Raw genomic sequence first — 17,406 nt, forward strand, 5'->3', positions numbered from 1 at the left:
TTATGCAGTGGTTTATAGCAGACTCCTTCTTCTGAAGGTTCGTTTTCAGATGAGCGGAGTGGAGATCGAAAGGGTAATAGCAATGCATATTGCCTTTACTCCGCTACTTTCCTCTACAGCTCATGCCTTTGCTATTTCAAGCCGTAGTAAGGACACAAGGCAGATTTTGCACCTCCTCTTCGCGTTCCTCCTCCGTCTTGGAAGGGCACCCAGCTTTGCGCCAGCATGAGATTTTCTAAAGGATTCCAGTGGAATATGCGTTGGCGTAATACCTGCTAAAGACCAGGTGCATTCCACGGGAAGCCATTATAAACCCCGCCTGCAAACCATCATTGGCAGGCGGCGTGCTATTGGCCACGATTGATTCAGGATTACACTCCGCTTTGTGAATGATGAAAATTGCATTCAGGGGCCCCAACAGTAAAAGCGCATACATTGGAAATCCTGTGCATGCAATTTGTAATTTTTACAAAATGGTTCCCTTTGTCCTATGACCTTGCCAGTGAAATGACATGCTCGTTTGTCCAGCATTTCCTGTGGCAGTGTCAGAGCGGGAGCCTCCCGGCTGGGTTTCATGGTCTGTTGTCGTAGATCTGGAATTAATATCATGCGCTCAGGGCCTCCTGGATTCTCTTTATCGTGGCAAGCACCTTTTTGGTGGGCCCTTCATTGGGTCTGGCCAGGCATTACATGTTTATGACTTCTCTCTTTTCTCCATCTCTTCTGCTTCCTTGCCTTTCTTTTCCGGCTCAGCTAGTAGGCTATTGTACCATTGCTTGCTGGTTTTCCTGTCTTTTTAGGATCATTGGAGCGATCTTGTCGATCGTGCTGGTGACGGTAGCATGAAGGTGGAGTTTCTGGCCTCAGTGACGGTGGTGGTCGGGCTTCTCAGAAGGAGGTCGTCAGCGTGTTCCGTGGCGACTGTACTTTCACACATCATTGCCACGGGAATGGGCCAAAGTGTGCAGCGGGTTGCTGAGGATTAGAGAGCGGTCGTTCCAGGATAGGTGAGGGAGTTTCCGTCCATGATTGGCAAGTTGATGAGGAATAATACGCTCTGTGTGCGGGGCCGCATATGCAGCGCGCCCTGGGAGTGTTGGGTGAAGCACAGGCTAGGCATGCTTTCTAGAAAGCCTGCTGGCGCCTTGTTTTTTGGGGCATGGACCCAAATATTGAGGTCCCTCAGTTCATCAGTGCCGATATGAAGTCAAGGCAATCCATAATGGACGAGACATCAGAGCCTCTGGGTCTGTCTGCCATCACTACCTCAGAATAAAGTATTGCCACCCTCGAGGAGTTTAACGATAAGTGTTAGAAGGTGGTGTTCTCTCCGCTATTAATAAAGTTGCACTGTATGTCTTATTGATAGATCCAACAGCTTCAACATTGGTTAAGGGCCTCAGTTGTGTGGCCTGTTCAGAGAAGAGTGTGAAGGGTAGCAGTGTGCTTGGAAGTGAACCACACATCCCTCTAAGTTTTACTCACCAGTGAAGTTGTATATACTGGTGATGTTGGGCCTGCCAGTGATCAGAATCAGGGGTGCGGTTGTCCCCTATTTCTATGGGCAGCATGCGTAGGTGGGGGGTTCCCTGCAAGTGAACTGGGAGGGATCTTTGGGTGGGAAGAGTTCTTATTGACTGGCCTGGCCCTGGATGCCAGCGTATTGTGTAAGGGGTATAGTGCCCAGTCTTGTTTGGATGCCCGCCTTTGCTGTGCTCTCATCCTGGTGGTCTGCTTTACCGGTTTATTGAGTTCTTGGTATGTGAGATGGGCGTGAGGGTTGTCTGGTCTCCAGAGCTTAGAGAGGGGGCAGTGATTGGAGGAGTTGAGTTAGTAGGGGGCATGTACATTGTCATGGTGGTTGTGGTGCACTCATGCCAAAGCTGTCAGTGCTTTGAGATGTATTACCCATTTCTGTCGAATGTCATTTTCACAGAATTTATTTTGCCACATTTTTACCACTTTTTTACAGCATAAATGTAGATGCATGTTTGAGTTAGGTATGTAGAAATAAAGGTGGTGGGGGTGGGGGTGGGGAGAGAAGGGGGGTCTCCCGCTGCTTTATGTGGTTGAAAAGCGCTAAAATCAGCACAAAAAATCGTTTGCATTGTGATACATGTAGTTTTGCATCCCGTATTACAAACGCATTACTACAAATCCTGGACTGCAAAGAAAAAAGCACTACGCTGGGTAAACTATTTTCGTATGCCATTGGGACACGTTTAGAACTCTGTCAGTAGTTATGCATAATAATGTGGACTGTATATCCTTTGTTGTATATCGTTACTTCCAGAAATGCAATTCCAAAAAAGCTTCCAATCAAATCTATTGTGAATGCCGCCTGCAAAGCATCCTTTCACATATTGCATAAAACAGAGCGTAAAGACAAAGGCCAAAGATGGCTTCACTTTGACTCTATACTTTTGTACTCCCCGTTGTCAAAATTTTAAAATTGCGTGCAGGGGTCCCCATAGCATGTAAGTGCTAAGGTTGGCAGTTCCCTGCATGTAATTAACTTTTTTTTTTTTAATTCAAATGTCTCTATTTATTTTTCGACTACATGTTGAAAATAATTAAATTTGCAAGGGTGGCACCGTTTTTCGTAGAAGTGACAACGTAGGACGCCCATGCCCAAGCAACTTCCCAACATTAAGAGCGACGTTAGATGGCAATTTAATCCGTTCCCATCCTTTTGCTGACCTCCAGTGGCATTACTGAGAATTGCACTGTGATAAAATCGTCTAAAGCCACGACCTTTATAATTACTGACAAGGCAAGTTAAAGGAAAGCGCCATTTATAAACCACGTAGCAGTGCTTTAAGTAGGGTTAGAAATCGATGGGCGTGGCCTAAAAAGTTCCGAGACACTGTTATGGGGCGGGGTGTTTGACAAGACCTAAGAATCTCATTCATCTGAAATAAATCATGACCACATTTAAAAAAAATGACTACGGAACATTTAAAAGTAGTGTGGTCTTTGTGAACAAAAGCGTCATGTTACCAGTGGTCAAAGTGTACGAAAAGAAGTAGTGGAACTATGTTCCCTGTTGGCCTGCCCCTGCTCCCCACAAACCCCATTGCCACAACCCCTCCCACACACAATACACACCCCAAACACTTGCACCTGCTGTTTAAGGGAACGTTCAGTGCAGTGCACTGAAAGTGAAGGTTTCAATTTCTTCCTACACTTTTAATTTAAAACAAAACCAATCCGGAACAGTTTCTTTTTAAAATAAAAGTATAGGAGCTGTACAAGGTAATTAAAAAAAGTATAGGAGCACCGCTCCCAACCGCTCCCGCTCACTTCGACCACTGCATGTTACAGCAGCAGTCTAGCTGCACACCTTGCACGAAAGTGAGAAAGTCGATTTCAAAAAATGTTGTGCACAATAGTTAAGAAGCAGCCTAAAGAAATCTACAGCAATACAAATATTCAAATCAAAGGACGTAATCTTACTAATATTAGACAGTGGTGGAAAAGGGACAAATGTAGTGGGGGATCCCACAAGGTCCGGGGTGGGGGCGGAGATTGGGGGGGCGGTGTCCGAGGAGGGGAGGTTTGGGGGGGGGGAGCTGTCAGTTCACCTCTGATCAAAGGAAATGTCCAAAATAATAGTTTAAAACGGCGCAATTTCTTTCATGCTTCTTCTTTTCCAAACTATATACAATTCCATGGCAATGTTGATGAGTTACTTCACTATGCGTATAATAGTTTTGACCAGTGTTGCTGAGTAAATATTATTTAAGATGCACAATTTGCACCCCATTTTATTTTTAAAAAAAACTCCCCCTTACGTACTATTGAAAGGAGGTGAGTTCTGTTCGCCATAAGCAACGTTTTCTTTTACTTGAACCACACCAGGCACAGCTCCCCTCTGAAAGCAGTTTGGTGGCTGCATCGTGTGGGATAGTTTCAATGTTAATAGGGGTATTTATTCATGCAATGTTTGTCAGATACCTGTATATTTATTTATGCCATGTTTGTTGGATTCAAGTATCTGACAAACATTGCATGAATAAATAAATAAACCAGGTCCATGTGTCCGACAAACATTGCATACATAAATAAATAAACCGGGTCGTGGCTGAGGACTGTAACTTCCTCTGGTGACCCCTTCCACGGGGTCACCAGAGGAAGTTACAATTTACGTGTCCTGCGCTGTGACCTGTATCAAAGTCCTGCTGTGTACACGTAGGGGAATGGAGCCAGCAGAGCACTCATGGTGGCAATGAGCTGCTCCGCCCCCTACTCCGTGCCGTCGCAGGTGTTTTTTTTCCCATAGTAACCCAGCACAGAGCATGGGTTTGGGGTTTGCGGCAGCTGACTGTGGCCGGATCCCAAGATCCAGCTACCCATCTGGTGCCAGATCTCAGATCCGACGAGAGCCGGCCCAATGACCAGCACTGATATTAGATCAATACAGGGTTCAAATCCAGTAAGATAGCAGCACCTGTACCGACTGCACAGATCTGTGTGCAGCATGCAGACACAGAGTCTTCCAATAAAAAATAAGAACTGTGCACCCTCCCTCTCGCCAGATCAGCCCATCCCCTCAAACCTGGAGCTGAGCTTATTTTACGAGATTCTCTACCCATTAAAAAAAAGGTTGAAATTACTAATTAAAAAAAACGACCTAATTATTTATTCATTGTAGCGTCATTTCAATTCTATGCGCTAGCCAAAGCTCTTGACAAACAGAGAAAAACGGTACACAAATATGTGACGTCAAATCAATTGGCTACAAATTAATGTGTGCTGCAAATAGTCTTTAAGGAAGGAGCGAAAAAGAGAAAATGAAGACAAAGATCAAAAAGGCGTTTGTTCCCGATTTTAGGTGCAAGGAGTGAGAAAGAATGGAAGTGAGATTGGGCACAGGGAGGATAAGGAACTGATAGAAGGAATTGAGACTGCGAGCAAAGAGAAGGGTAAGGGGAATAGAAATAAGACAGCCAAGAGCGATAAGAAGGGGCCACACCTTGGAGGCATTTAAAGTCAGGATTAAAGAAAGTGAAAAAGTAAACAAGATTCCGGAAGAAGGTCAGCAAGAAATAGATAGCAGCGCAGGAAATATAGAATCGTACGAGGATAGACAGAGGAGATCACACGTAGAAGAGTAGTACATGGAGTGGAAGGGAACTAGCGTATAGACAAGGATACCCAAGAGAAGAGTAGAGCCATAACAAAGCAGAGAGAAGACAAGGGACGAAACACGAATTGTAGTGCCACGAAAAAAAAGAAAGGGACACGCTCGCAGAACATTATCCAGATTAAAACAGCAATAGTGGGCCACAATGGAGATATGAAATGAGAATGATAGAGCGGTGTCAAGAATGACTCCAAGATTACGAGCAGAAGAAACTGGAAGAGAGGATGGGGAAAGAAATAGAAGAGAGAGGTAAAGGTGGAGAAATGGTAGTGGCAGGGAAGAAAAGAACTTCAGTGTTGGATGGATTAAGATGTAAGTAGTGATCAGACACCCAGTATTGAATGGCCAAGAGACAGGCTGACAGAGTAGAATGAATGGTGTCAGAAAAGGAGGAGAAGGAAAGAAAGATTTGAGAGTCATCCACATAGAAGGGGAGAAAAATACCAAAGAAAGAAGTAATAGAGGCAAGATGAGTGGTACAAAGAGAACAGGGCCTAAAACCGAAGCTTCTTAACGTAGGTGTTGGAGAGGAAAGAACAGAGGACGTTGTTCCTGACCAAGAGTCGGAATAGGTGCGTTTAGCAAGATAAGAACGAAACCAATCAAGAAAAGAACCATGAAAGCCAACATGAGACTGCTTAGGATACAGAATGTAAAAGAAAGCGGTACAGAAAAACAGAAGATCAGTTTCAGTCGAGTGAAAGGGTCAGAAACCAGATGATCAAGTGGGAGAAGAACCAAGTGATTTATGTGAGCAGAGACTTGAGTGTAAAAGATACACTCACTGTGTTTAGGAAGGAATGATACAGAGCGCTAGTTTGATCGAAAGGAAGGATCAAGTGAGGTTATTTTTTAATGAGTAGAATAGAGACATGTTTAAAGACCGAAGGAAAGGTTAAAGTACATAAGTGAGAAGGGTAGACTTTAGGGATTAAAGAGGAAGGTAACAGGTCAGAAGGAGCGGCAGTTCAATGAGATTTAGAAAGAAAGGAAATGGTAGTATCAGAAAGAGAATGGAAAGTAGACATAGGCCGTGGCAGTGGAGAGGGTGAAGATGTACAAAACGAGGAGGAAGAAACAAAAGAAATGAAAGAATGCAGAATTCAACTGGCATGAAGAGTAAAACTCGCCTCTGCCATCAATTTGTGAAAAGCCGTGATTTGCACATGACAAATGGGTTTTTGAACAAAACCTTTGCCACGCAAAATGGAAAAGGGAAGGTTTATCTTCAATTATTGACTAGATCTTCGTTTCTCGAGAGATGACCTCACTAATAGCGGCTTTGGACATTACGCCAACAGAAAAAAGCGACCATAACTTGTTGAAATTTACTTGGACAGCCTCCTCCCCCAATCGCTACATAAAACTGACATTTTCAGCAACAGCAAGTAGTCAAGGAAATCGCTTGAGTTGGAATGCAAAAGAAATCGATCAAATAGCTATGAATTTAGCAATGCCATGAGAAGGCCCACGAATGATAAATCTGAAGGGATGGTGGACTACACCCAGCTGCTGACCTGTTATAGGATAAATAAAAATCAAGGACGGGTCCACGACAAGCGTGCTCATCAGCATACTTTTGATTCGGCACTCGTTCTGAAACGAAAGGAGACGAGGAAAGCCATGCGATCTATAAAGGGATCTTGCATCATGTCCCAGGGGCTTCAGCTAAAACAAATTAGGTCTTCTTATAGAACTTGGTGCAAAAATCACAAATCCATCCTCTTACAAAAGGACGCTGAAAGTATGTTGCCAGCAATTAAAGAGAAATCTTCAGCCCAAATATGGACCCTTCTAAGAGCACCATCTCAGACACAACAGTGTCTCCAAGCTACGGGAGTCACGGAAACAGCCTAGTCTAAATTCTACCTTGAGCTTTTTGAAGACACGAATCAGGACTTTAATCAGGAACCTCAAGCTCTAGATGATTGGACCCTATCGTATGAGTAGAGGACCTAATACTAATGATAAAACGACTTAACAAGAGCACCAGCACCAGGACCGGATGAGATCTCAAATCAAATGTTGAAAACACACCCGGAACAATGGGCCAGGCTGCTGAAGTGATTCCTAGATCATGGAAAACGGCTCACATTATTCTGATATTTAAAAACGGAGTAAGAGCCGACCCTACTAACTATAGGCTTATAGCCCTACTCGACGTCATGGGGTAAGTATACGTCTCCCTACTGCTGAAACGACTGACTCAATGGTTGGAACATAATGCTCTCTGGGACAAATTCCAAGCTGGATTTGTAAAGGGCCTTGGAACGATACCTCTGCCATTTATCATCTCCATGCTAAAAGCTAAAGCCCTGACATCTACCAACAAAATCCATCTGGCATTTGTGGACTTCTCCAAAGCTTTCGATAGCATTAACCGAAAACTCTCTGGCACAAACTGAGGGAGAAAAACTGCCCGAGAGACCTACTCGAACAAATAATAGCTCTCCACTCGAACACCACCATTAGAGTACGTCTTACAAAAGCGGGCCATCTAAGTGAAAATGTCCAAACCCATCAGGGAGTAAAGCAGGGATGCGCCTTAGCACCAGCCCTATACAACTTTTACATCTCTGGTTTTAGTCAGCATAGGACTTCTATATGCTGTTTCCCGCCTAAACTGGGCATACAACCATAACTCTCATACTCTATGCTGATGATCTTGTTCTTTTCGACTTCACAGAAATCGGCCTTCAACGCTAACTAGAGGGCTTGCATAAGTATGGAACACAGAATCATCTACAGATCAACATAAAAATAAAGAAAATACTTGTCCTAAAGAGGGGTCGGAAAGGGCCAAAGAAAAACTTCAAATGGTACCTGAATAAAGAGGGATCCTAAAGGTTCAGTCATTCAGCTTCCTTGGAAAAACTATTTCTTGTAGTTGGGTGGAAGCCGAAGCAGTTGAATCACGATTCATAAAGGTTACAACCCGGACAAGTCAAGCTCTGATTTTGTAAAGAAAATTCTGTAAATTCTCCCTAATTCCAATAATTGAATATTACTGAGCAAAGGTTGTTCCAATGTTAACGTATGTCTCTGAAGTCCTTATCAACCTGTAAACAAAATATTGGCCATGCATAGAAGGTCGTTTTTGGAAAAAAAGTCTTGGGGCTACCTCAAAAACTTCCATCCAGTTGATAAAAAAGGAATTAGGCCTAAACCGGCTTCTTATGTCTGTACAATGGAAGAAACTAACCCTCTATGCAAAATGCTTAACCGGCGGACAGGAGAAATGTTACGAGGAGCCGCTTTCATTTGTGCCAAACGGGAGGAATTATTTCTATGCGGGATCCTACCCACACTAAGAGTGCTATATGAAGATTCTGCACTGAGAAAGAAACAAAGGAAACACTCAAGCATCTCTTCACGACTTGTTCCCACTTCTCAAGCCAAAGGACACCGTTTTTCTGCCACTTTTGACTGAATTTAGGACTATTACTCCAGACTTATGGTGGAAACGCATGTTAAATGGGGTGCAACTCTCTAACCGTAGCCATGGTGGCCTTCTACAAGACCATCCTGGAAACAGAGCTTGCCAAGAAAGCAATGGACACTAAGGCTTAAGGCTTACGCTACATTACATTAGGAGACAGCGGCACTTGGCATATTTACTAGGATAGGATGCTGTTTTTTCTTTTTCTCCTTTCTTAAAGGTTTACCTGTAAACTAAACAGCCATTAAAAAATAAAAATTAAAAAAAGAATACAGAAGTGAGACCTTAGGCGAGAAATAGTGGAATCAGAGGTCGAAAGAGAAGAAGATAAAGAAGGATCTGAAGTGGAAAGAAAAAGAATACGATTTGAACCTGGAACAGGCAACAAGGCCGAGAAGAAGAGTAGTCCCGCAGCTCAGTAGAATACTTTGGCTTAGCCAAGAATAAAGACGTGGCACATGAAGTATGAAGAGAGGATAAAGAAGCGAGCTCCAGGAGTGATTGGGCTTTCCAGCGAGGATAAAGAAGCGAGCTCCAGGAGTGATTGGGCTTTCCAGCGAGGATAAAGAAACGAGCTCCAGGAGTGACTGGGCTTTCCAGCGAGGATAAAGAAGCGAGCTCCAGGAGTGATTGGGCTTTCCAGCGAGGATAAAGAAGCGAGCTCCAGGAGTGACTGGGCTTTCCAGCGAGGATAAAGTAGCGAGCTCCAGGAGTGATTGGGCTTTCCAGCGAGGATAAAGTAGCGAGCTCCAGGAGTGATTGGGCTTTCCAGCGAGGATAAAGAAGCGAGCTCCAGGAGTGATTGGGCTTTCCAGCGAGGATAAAGTAGCGAGCTCCAGGAGTGATTGGGCTTTCCAGCGAGGATAAAGAAGCGAGCTCCAGGAGTGATTGGGCTTTCCAGCGAAGATAAAGAAGCGAGCTCCAGAAGTGATTGGGCTTTCCAGCGATGATAAAGTAGCGAGCTCCAGGAGTGATTGGGCTTTCCAGCGAGGATAAAGAAGCGAGCTCCAGGAGTGATTGGGCTTTCCAGCGAGGATAAAGAAGCGAGCTCCAGGAGTGATTGGGCTTTCCAGCGAGGATAAAGAAGCGAGCTCAAGAAGTGATTGGGTTTTCCAGCGAGGATAAAGAAGCGAGTTGCAGGAGTGATTGGGCTTTCCAGCAAGGATAAAGAGGCATGCTCCAGGAGTGATTGGGCTTTCCAGCCAGGATAAAGAAGCGTGCTCCAGGAGTGACTGGGCTTTCCAGCGAAGATAAAGAAGCGAGCTCCAGAAGTGATTGGGCTTTCCAGCCAGGATAAAGAAGCGTGCTCCAGGAGTGATTGGGCTTTCCAGCCAGGATAAAGAAGCGAGCTCCAGGAGTGATTGGGCTTTCCATTGAGGATAAAGAAGCAAGCTCCAGAAATGATTGGACTTTCCAGCGAGGATAAAGAAGCGAGCTCCAGGAGTGATTGGACTTTCCAGCGAGGATAAAGAAGCGAGCTCCAGAAGTGATTGGGCTTTCCAGCGAGTTTTAGGTAATTTTACGAATTTTAAGTAATTCGAGATAAGGCTCTACGACCTCTGATGGACAACCCCTATATGTAATGAATCGTCCTGTATACTGTTCGTCTTTACTATTTGTCTACGTCTTCATGTAAGCGCCTGATGCTTGCGAGCAGTTTGGCGCTCTACAAATAAACAAATAAAATAAATAAATAAATAAATAAAAGAAGCGAGCTCCAGGAGTGATTGGGCTTTCCAGCCAGGATAAAGAAGCGTGCTCCAGGAGTAACTGGGCTTTCCAGCGAGGATAAAGAAGCGAGCTCCAGGAGTGATTGGGCTTTCCTTTGAGGATAAAGAAGTGAGCTCCAGGAGTGATTGGGCTTTCCAGCGAGGATAAAGAAGCAAGCTCCAGAAGTGATTGGGCTTTCCAGCGAGCATGAAGAGGCATGCTCCAGGAGTGATTGGGCTTTCCAGCCAGGATAAAGAAGCGTGCTCCAGGAGTGACTGGGCTTTCCAGCGAGCATAAAGAGGCATGCTCCAGGAGTGATTGGGCTTTCCAGCCAGGATAAAGAAGCGTGCTCCAGGAGTGACTGGGCTTTCCAGCGAGGATAAAGAAGCGAGCTCCAGGAGTGATTGGGCTATCCAGCGAGGATATAGAAGCGAGCTCCAGAAGTGATTGGGCTTTCCAGCGAGGATAAAGAAACGAGCTCCAGGAGTGATTGGGCTTTCCAGTGAGGATAAAGAAGCGAGCTTCAGGAGTGATTGGGCTATCCAGTGAGGATAAAGAAGCGAGCTCCAGAAGTGATTGAGCTTTCCAGCGAGGATAAGGAAGCGAGCTCCAGGAGTGATTGGGCTTTCCTTTGAGGATAAAGAAGCCAGCTCCAGAAGTGATTGGGCTATCCAGCGAGGATAAAGAAGCGAGCTCCAGAAGTGATTGGGCTTTCTAGCGAGGATAAAGAAGCGAGCTCCAGAAGTAATTGGGCTTTCCAGCGAGGATAAAGAAGCGAGTTCCAGGAGTGATTGGGCTTTCCAGCGAGGATAAAGAGGCATGCTCCAGGAGTGATTGAGCTTTACAGCCAGGATAAAGAAGTATGCTCCGGGAGTGACTGGGCTTTCCAGTGAGGATAAAGAAACGAGCTCCAGAAGTGATTGGGCTTTCCAGCGAGGATAAAGAAGCGAGCTCCAGGAGTCATTGGGCTTTCCAGCGAGGATAAAGAAGCGTGCTCCAGGAGTGATTGGTCTTTCAAGCGATGATAAAGAAGCGAACTCCAGGAGTGATTGGGCTTTCCAGTGAGGATAAAGAAGCGAGCTCCAGAAGTGATTGGGCTTTCCAGCGAGGATAAAGAAGCGAGCTCCAGAAGTGATTGGGCTTTCCAGAGAGGATGAAGAAGCGAGCTCCAGGAGTGATTCGGCTTTCCAGCGAGGATAAAGAAGCGAGCTCCAGGAGTGATTGGGCTTTCCAGCGAGGATAAAGAAGCGAGCTCCAGAAGTGATTGGGCTTTCCAGCGAGGATAAAGAAGCGAGCTCCAGGAGTGATTGGGCTTTCCTTTGAGGATAAAGAAGTGAGCTCCAGGAGTGATTGGGCTTTCCAGCGAGGATAAAGAAACGAGCTCCAAGAGTGATTGGGCTTTCCAGCGAGGATAAAGAAGCGAGCTCCAGGAGTGATTGGGCTATCCAGCGAGGATAATGAAGCGAGCTCCAGAAGTGATTGGGCTTTCCAGCGAGGATAAGGAAGCGAGCTCCAGGAGTGATTGGGCTTTCCTTTGAGGATAAAGAAGCCAGCTCCAGAAGTGATTGGGCTATTCAGCGAGGATAAAGAAGCGAGCTCCAGAAGTGATTGGGCTTTCCAGCGAGGATAAAGAAGCGAGCTCCAGAAGTGATTGGGCTTTCCAGCGAGGATAAATAAGCGAGTTCCAGGAGTGATTGGGCTTTCCAGCAAGGATAAAGAGGCATGCTTCAGGAGTGATTGGGCTTTCCAACCAGGATAAAGAAGCGTGCTCCAGGAGTGACTGGGCTTTCCAGCAAGGATAAAGAAGCAAGCTCCAGAAGTGATTGGGCTTTCCAGCCAGGATAAAGAAGCGAGCTCCAGGAGTGATTGGGCTTTCCTTTGAGGATAAAGAAGCCAGCTCCAGAAGTGATTGGGCTATCCAGCGAGGATAAAGAAGCGAGCTCCAGAAGTGATTGGGCTTTCCAGTGAGGATAAAGAAGCGAGCTCCAGGAGTGATTGGGCTTTCCAGCGAGGATAAAGAAGCGAGCTCCAGAAGTGATTGGGCTTTCCAGCGAGGATAAAGAAGCGAGCTCCAGAAGTGATTGGGCTTTCCAGAGAGGATGAAGAAGCGAGCTCCAGGAGTGATTCGGCTTTCCAGCGAGGATAAAGAAGCGAGCTCCAGGAGTGATTGGGCTTTCCAGCGAGGATAAAGAAGCGAGCTCCAGAAGTGATTGGGCTTTCCAGCGAGGATAAAGAAGCGAGCTCCAGGAGTGATTGGGCTTTCCTTTGAGGATAAAGAAGTGAGCTCCAGGAGTGATTGGGCTTTCCAGCGAGGATAAAGAAACGAGCTCCAAGAGTGATTGGGCTTTCCAGCGAGGATAAAGAAGCGAGCTCCAGGAGTGATTGGGCTATCCAGCGAGGATAATGAAGCGAGCTCCAGAAGTGATTGGGCTTTCCAGCGAGGATAAGGAAGCGAGCTCCAGGAGTGATTGGGCTTTCCTTTGAGGATAAAGAAGCCAGCTCCAGAAGTGATTGGGCTATCCAGCGAGGATAAAGAAGCGAGCTCCAGAAGTGATTGGGCTTTCCAGCGAGGATAAAGAAGCGAGCTCCAGAAGTGATTGGGCTTTCCAGCGAGGATAAATAAGCGAGTTCCAGGAGTAATTGGGCTTTCCAGCAAGGATAAAGAGGCATGCTTCAGGAGTGATTGGGCTTTCCAACCAGGATAAAGAAGCGTGCTCCAGGAGTGACTGGGCTTTCCAGCAAGGATAAAGAAGCAAGCTCCAGAAGTGATTGGGCTTTCCAGCCAGGATAAAGAAGCGAGCTCCAGGAGTGATTGGGCTTTCCTTTGAGGATAAAGAAGCCAGCTCCAGAAGTGATTGGGCTATCCAGCGAGGATAAAGAAGCGAGCTCCAGAAGTGATTGGGCTTTCCAGTGAGGATAAAGAAGCGAGCTCCAGGAGTGATTGGGCTTTCCAGCGAGGATAAAGAAGCAAGCTCCAGAAGTGATTGGGCTTTCCAGCGAGCATAAAGAGGCATGCTCCAGGAGTGATTGGGCTTTCCAGCCAGGATAAAGAAGCGTGCTCCAGGAGTGACTGGGCTTTCCAGCGAGCATAAAGAGGCATGCTCCAGGAGTGATTGGGCTTTCCAGCCAGGATAAAGAAGCGTGCTCCAGGAGTGACTGGGCTTTCCAGCGAGGATAAAGAAGCGAGCTCCAGGAGTGATTGGGCTATCCAGCGAGGATATAGAAGCGAGCTCCAGAAGTGATTGGGCTTTCCAGCGAGGATAAAGAAACGAGCTCCAGGAGTGATTGGGCTTTCCAGTGAGGATAAAGAAGCGAGCTCCAGGAGTGATTGGGCTATCCAGTGAGGATAAAGAAGCGAGCTCCAGAAGTGATTGGGCTTTCCAGCGAGGATAAGGAAGCGAGCTCCAGGAGTGATTGGGCTTTCCTTTGAGGATAAAGAAGCCAGCTCCAGAAGTGATTGGGCTATCCAGCGAGGATAAAGAAGCGAGCTCCAGAAGTGATTGGGCTTTCTAGCGAGGATAAAGAAGCGAGCTCCAGAAGTAATTGGGCTTTCCAGCGAGGATAAAGAAGCGAGTTCCAGGAGTGATTGGGCTTTCCAGCGAGGATAAAGAGGCATGCTCCAGGAGTGATTGAGCTTTGCAGCCAGGATAAAGAAGTATGCTCCGGGAGTGACTGGGCTTTCCAGTGAGGATAAAGAAACAAGCTCCAGAAGTGATTGGGCTTTCCAGCGAGGATAAAGAAGCGAGCTCCAGGAGTCATTGGGGTTTCCAGCCAGGATAAAGAAGCGTGCTCCAGGAGTGATTGGTCTTTCCAGCGAGGATAAAGAAGCGAGCTCCAGGAGTGATTGGGCTTTCCAGTGAGGATAAAGAAGCGAGCTCCAGAAGTGATTGGGCTTTCCAGCGAGGATAAAGAAGCGAGCTCCAGAAGTTATTGGGCTTTCCAGAGAGGATGAAGAAGCAAGCTCCAGGAGTGATTGGGCTTTCCAGCGAGGATAAAGAAGCGAGCTCCAGGAGTAATTGGGCTTTCCAGCGAGGATAAAGAAGCGAGCTACAGGAGTGATTGGGCTTTCCAGTGAGGATAAAGAAGAGAGCTCCAGAAGTGATTGGGCTTTCCAGCGAGGATAAAGAAGCGAGCTCCTGGAGTGTTTGGGCTTTCCAGCCAGGATACAGAAGCGAGATACAGGAATGATTGGGGTTTCCAGCGAGGATAAAGAAGCAAGCTCCCGGAGTGATTGGGCTTTCCAGCGAGGATAAAGAAGCAAGCTCCAGGAGTGATTTGTCTTTCCAACAAAGATAAAGACGTAAGCTCCAGGAGTGATTGGGCTTTCCAGCGAGGATAAATAAGCGAGCTCCAGGAGTGATTGGGCTTTCCAGTGAGGATAAAGAAGCGAGCTCCAGAAATGACTGAGCTTTCCAGTGAGGATAAAGAAGCGAGCTCCAGGAGTAATTGGGGTTTCCTTCACTGGCACGTGGCCTGGTGTAGAAGATGATAAGAAGAGCGGAGAGAGCGGGTCATGCGCAGCTGGGGAGTTTCACATTAGGGAGAAAAGGAATAAGCAGGATACCAGGAATCAAGTGATCCCAGAAGGCCAGATGGCAACAAGCAAGAAGCACTGTCCATAGGAAAAGAAGAGAATTGATTAAGTGGGGGAAGAGATGAAGTGAGTGTAGAAATGAAAGTAGAAGCATAAAAGCGATGAAGATAGTAGCACTGAAAAGTAGGTGAATACCTGAGCGGGCAAAGCCCACCCAAAATATGTAAATGCCCACTCAATAGTGCTGTGTGAGCCTTTAAGTTGTTGTCTCTGCGGTAGGCCCAACTACCTTAGCTTCAGGCCCCACATGTTAGACAATCCTGGCTACGCCTCTGGGTCAGAGGATGAAGGAGTGGAAAGTGGTAAAGAAAGCAAGAAATGATCAGAGAGTACATAGGAAGAGGGGAGGCTGATGTAATTGATGGCTAAGTAGAAGAAAACAAGGCAAGAGAGGACCCAGAGACATGAGAAGGAGGAGTATGAATGTGAGAAAGATGATGGGAATCGAGAATAGCCTAAAGAGGAACAGAAGAATGCACGAATGCACGATGAGGATTGACACTGCCTAAGAGAATCCAAGGGAAAGGCAGAGGCAGGATAGATGATAACAGGCTGTCAAGGCCCTCGCAAAAAGACTTCATAGGACCGGGTGGACAGTAAAATACTAGAAAAACCAGAGAATGAGATTTAGAAAAGGGTTAATTCGGGTATTTGAAGGAACGGAACAATCGAAGATCAGATGGAGGAGAAACGAGACAGGAGGGATGATATGGGACTGCCACCCTCATGGCCAGTAGGGCGGGGAGTATGTGAAAAGGAAGTTTACAGTGAAGAAAGAACAGCCAAGATTACAGAACTAGTAGAACAAAGACAAGTTTCAGTGACACATAAGAACTGTAAATTAAAGCGAACAAAGGTGTCAATAATGGAATGAGCTTTATTACAAACTGAACCCGCGTTCCAAAGCGGCACATTCAGAGAAGATGATAAATCAGATAGAGAGGGATACCTCAGGTTACTGGGGCTACGAGCAGTCGAATGCAGAGTAGGCTCGTGCGAAGTGTAGCTAGTGGGTAGAGAAATCAGATGGAGAGGGATACATCAGGTTACTGCGGCTACGAGCAGTCGAATGCAGAGTAGGCTGGTGTGAAGTGTAGCTAGTGGGTAGGGAAATCAGAGAGGGATACATCAGGTTACTGGGGCTACGAGCAGTCGAATGCAGAGTAGGCTGGTGTGAATTGTAGCTAGTGGGTAGAGAAATCAGATAGAGAGGGATACATCAGGTTACTGGGGCTACGAGCAGTCGAATGCAGAGTAGGCCGGTGTAAAGTGTAGCTAGTGGGTAGTGAAATCAGATAGAGAGGGATACATCAGGTTACCGGGGCTACAAGCAGTCGAATGCAGAGTAGGCTGGTGTGAAGTGTAGCTAGTGGGTAAAGAAATCAGATAGAGAGGGATACATCAGGTTACTGGGGCTACGAGCAGTCGAATGCAGAGTAGAGCTGGTGTAAAGTGTAGCTAGTGGGTAGTGAAATCAGATAGAGAGGGATACATCAGGTTACCGGGGCTACAAGCAGTCGAATGCAGAGTAGGCTGGTGTGAAGTGTAGCTAGTGGGTAAAGAAATCAGATAGAGAGGGATACATCAGGTTACTGGGGCTATGAGCAGTCGAATGCAGAGTAGGCTGGTGTGAAGTGTAGCTAGTGGGTAGAGAAATCAGATAGAGAGGGATACATCATGTTACTGGGGCTACAACAGAAAAAAAGAATTAATTGCACCTAAATCTTGAGAAGGAATGAACAGCCCAACGATGATGATGATGGCTCTGACGCAAGAAAGGGCGGAGGCCAGGACAGGAAGCGCTAATGGCAAACACTGTGGCAGCAATGAGATGAATCAGATGCAGATAAGAGCATGAAAAAAAGGGTGACAAAAATAAAGGGAGAACAGAAACAGAAACGCTGCAACCCCGGACGGCTTCAGACAGCTAAGGGCTTATCCCAGACTTTGCTGGGGCTTCGCCCCTTGCTATGGTGTTAAATAACTTCCAGGTGCATGTGGGCATGGGTCTTCACCAGTCCTGGTGGAAGGAAGGTGAATAGAGTGTCAGCACCTGGCAGCATCAGAGTGGGTGTCCTAGGAGAGGGTCTGCACCATTGCCAACAGGTGTGCTTGAGGAGCCAGCCAGTCACTGGAGTTCTTCACGTGCACTGCGTTGCACAGGCCATCCCTGTTTTGCATATTTTGTTCATCAAAATTGTGAGATGTTCATCGCAAGGTTCTCGAAGCAGCCCACCGCCCCCCTTGTCTCTACACCCTTGGTGGAATGGATGAGGAAGGTTTTGTAAGTGATATGGTCAAGGATGCTCTGGGTAGTCATCCTGTCTTCCTGCAGTTTCCAGATGCCCCTGTTCCTCTTCCTGGCTCCCCCTCCTGCTCATAGTCACCCACGATGCGTTTGTTCATTTAACTGCTGTTTTAACTGTCTCTAAATAGGCTTAAAATGTATAACCCATGTTCTGTGATGTACAATACGGCTTGTTTTGTTTGACTATATTTTACTTTTCCAAGGCAGGT

General features: G+C 46.3%; 1 protein-coding gene across 1 annotated transcript in view; it reads left to right on the forward strand.

Annotated features, from left to right (window-relative positions):
- ARHGEF4 (Rho guanine nucleotide exchange factor 4) overlaps positions 1-17,406 on the forward strand; it is a 399,330-nt gene that overhangs the window by 314,458 nt on the left and 67,466 nt on the right. The window lies entirely within an intron of this gene.

This window comes from Ambystoma mexicanum, chromosome 10 (assembly GCF_040938575.1).
Source record: "Ambystoma mexicanum isolate Mex_15411 chromosome 10, UKY_AmexF1_1, whole genome shotgun sequence".
Taxonomy (NCBI): domain Eukaryota; kingdom Metazoa; phylum Chordata; class Amphibia; order Caudata; family Ambystomatidae; genus Ambystoma; species Ambystoma mexicanum.